The 2,500-nt window shown below is 37.9% G+C and overlaps 1 non-coding gene and 9 pseudogenes across 1 annotated transcript; all 10 read left to right on the forward strand.

Moving 5' to 3' along the window:
- The first annotated feature begins 24 nt into the window (after window positions 1-24).
- LOC148494613 (5S ribosomal RNA) lies at window positions 25-143 on the forward strand (annotated as a pseudogene).
- A 116-nt stretch (window positions 144-259) lies between these two features.
- Window positions 260-378, forward strand: LOC148494614 (5S ribosomal RNA; annotated as a pseudogene).
- A 116-nt stretch (window positions 379-494) lies between these two features.
- Window positions 495-613, forward strand: LOC148494615 (5S ribosomal RNA; annotated as a pseudogene).
- A 350-nt stretch (window positions 614-963) lies between these two features.
- LOC148494616 (5S ribosomal RNA) lies at window positions 964-1,082 on the forward strand (annotated as a pseudogene).
- A 116-nt stretch (window positions 1,083-1,198) lies between these two features.
- Window positions 1,199-1,317, forward strand: LOC148494617 (5S ribosomal RNA; annotated as a pseudogene).
- A 116-nt stretch (window positions 1,318-1,433) lies between these two features.
- On the forward strand, window positions 1,434-1,552 carry LOC148494618 (5S ribosomal RNA; annotated as a pseudogene).
- Window positions 1,553-1,667: 115 nt separating this feature from the next.
- Window positions 1,668-1,786, forward strand: LOC148494619 (5S ribosomal RNA; annotated as a pseudogene).
- A 116-nt stretch (window positions 1,787-1,902) lies between these two features.
- On the forward strand, window positions 1,903-2,021 carry LOC148494620 (5S ribosomal RNA). The gene has a single exon (XR_015871262.1). It is a non-coding gene; the product is annotated as a 5S ribosomal RNA (ribosomal RNA).
- Window positions 2,022-2,136: 115 nt separating this feature from the next.
- On the forward strand, window positions 2,137-2,255 carry LOC148494621 (5S ribosomal RNA; annotated as a pseudogene).
- A 115-nt stretch (window positions 2,256-2,370) lies between these two features.
- LOC148494622 (5S ribosomal RNA) lies at window positions 2,371-2,489 on the forward strand (annotated as a pseudogene).
- The last annotated feature ends 11 nt before the right edge of the window (window positions 2,490-2,500 follow it).

Genomic DNA, 2,500 nt, shown 5'->3' on the forward strand with positions numbered 1-2,500 from the left:
GGTCTAAAGTTAATGTTTTTGAGCACTTACAGTCAAACCACACTGGACATGCCCAATCTCGTCTGATCTTGGAAGCTATGTAGTGTTGGGCCTGGTTAGTACATGGATGGGAGACCACCTGGGAATACCAGGTGCTGTAGGTAATTTTATACTGCCATAACATTATTTTCTATTACATTTTACATTTAATTTTTTCAACTTATCAATGAATTTACTTGAGTTAAGAAGTAATAGAAGTCTAAATTTAATGCATTTGAGCACCTACAGCCAAACCACACTGGACATGCCCAATCTCATCTGATCTTGCAAACTATGCAGTGTTGGGCCTGGTTAGTACTTGGATGGGAAACCACCTGGGAATACCAGGTGCTGTAGGTAATTTTAGCCAACCAAAACATTCTTTTCTATTACATTTTACATTTATTTTTTTCAACTTATCAATGAATTTACTTGAGTTAAGAAGTAAAAGAGGTCTAAAGTTAATGTTTTTGAGCACCTACAGCCAAACCACGCTGGACTTGCCCAATCTCATCTGATCTTGGAAACTATGCAGTGTTGGGCCTGGTTAGTACTTGGATGGGAGACCACCTGGGAATACCAGGAGCTGTAGATAATTTTATACTGCCATAACATTCTTTTCTATTTCATTTTACATTTCATTTTTCAAATAATCATTGAATTTACTTGGGTTAAGAAGTAAAAGAGGTCTAAAGTTAATGTGTTTGAGCACCTGCAGCCAAACCACAGTGGACATGCCCAATCTAGTCTGATCTTGAAAGCTATGCAGTGTTGGGCCTGGTTAGTACTTGGATGGGAGACCACCTGGGAATACCAAGTGCTGAAAGTAATTTTATGCAGCCATAACATTCTTTTCTATTACATTTTACATTTAATTTTTTCAACTTATCAATGAATTTATTTAAGTTAAGAAGTAAAAGAGGTCTAAAGTTAAAGTTTTTGAGCACCTACAGCCAAACCACACTGGACATGCCCAATCTCGTCCGATCTTGTAAGCTATGCAGTGTTGGGCCTGGTTAGTACTTGGATGGGAGACCCCCGGGGAATACCAGGTGCTGTAGGTAATTTTATATAGCCAAAACATTCTTTTCTATTACATTTTACATTACATTTTTTCAACTTATCAATGAATTTACTTGAGTTAAGAAGAAAAAGAGGTCTAAAGTTAATGTTTTTGAGCACTTACAGTCGAACCACACTGGACATGCCCAATCTTGTTTGATCTTGGAAGCTATGCAGTGTTGGGCCTGGTTAGTACATGGAAGGGAGACCCCCTGGGAATACCAGGTGCTGTAGGTAATTTTATACTGCCATAACATTCTTTTCTATTACATTTTACATTTCATTTTTTCAACTTATCAATGAATTTACTTGAGTTAAGAAGTAATAGAGGTCTAAATTTAATGCTTTCGAGCACCTACAGCCAAACCACACTGGACAGGCCCAATCTCGTTTGATCTTGGAAGCAATGCAGTGTTGGGCCTGGTTAGTACTTAGATGGGAGACCACCTGGGAATACCAGGTGCTGTAGGTAATTTTATATAGCCATAACATTCTTTTCTATTACATTTTACATTTCTTTTTTCAACTTATCAATGAATTTACTTGAGTTAAGAAGTAAAAGAGGTCTAAAGTTAATGTTTTTGAGCACCTATAGTCAAACCACAGAGGACATGCCCAATCTCGTCTGATCTTGGAAGCTATGCAGTGTTGGGCCTGGTTAGTACTTGGATGGGAGACCACCTGGGAATACCAGGTGCTGTAGGTAATTTTATACTGCCATAACATTCTTTTCTATTACATTTTACATTTAATTTTTTCAACTTATCAATGAATTTACTTGAGTTAAGAAGTAATAGAGGTCTAAAGTTAATGGTTTTGGGCACCTACAGCCAAACCACACTGGACATGCCCAATCTCATCTGATCTTGGAAGCTATGCAGTGTTGGGCCTGGTTAGTACTTGGATGGGAGACCACCTGGGAATACCAGGAGCTGTAGGTAATTTTATACTGGCAAAACATTCTTTTCTATTACATTTTACATTTCATTTTTCAACTTATCATTGAATTTACTTGAGTTAAGAAGTAAAAGAGGTCTAAAGTTAATGTTTTTGAGCACCTACAGCCAAACCTCACTGGACATGCCCAATCTTGTCTGATCTTGAAAGCTATGCAGTGTTGGGCCTGGTTAGTACTTGGATGGGAGACCACCTGGGAATACCAGGAGCTGTAGGTAATTTTATACTGGCAAAACATTCTTTTCTATTACATTTTACATTTCTTTTTTCAACTTATCTTTGAATTTACTTGAGTTAAGAAGTAAAAGAGGTCTAAAGTTAATGTTTTTGAGCACCTACAGCCAAACCACACTGGACATGCCCAATCTTGTTTGATCTTAGAAGCTATGCAGTGTTGGGCCTGGTTAGTACTTGGATGGGAGACCACCTGGGAATACCAGGTGCTGTAGGTAATTTTATACTG

The sequence above is a fragment of the Taudactylus pleione genome, unplaced genomic scaffold (assembly GCF_031769625.1).
Source record: "Taudactylus pleione unplaced genomic scaffold, aTauple2 ptg000550l, whole genome shotgun sequence".
Classification (NCBI taxonomy): domain Eukaryota; kingdom Metazoa; phylum Chordata; class Amphibia; order Anura; family Myobatrachidae; genus Taudactylus; species Taudactylus pleione.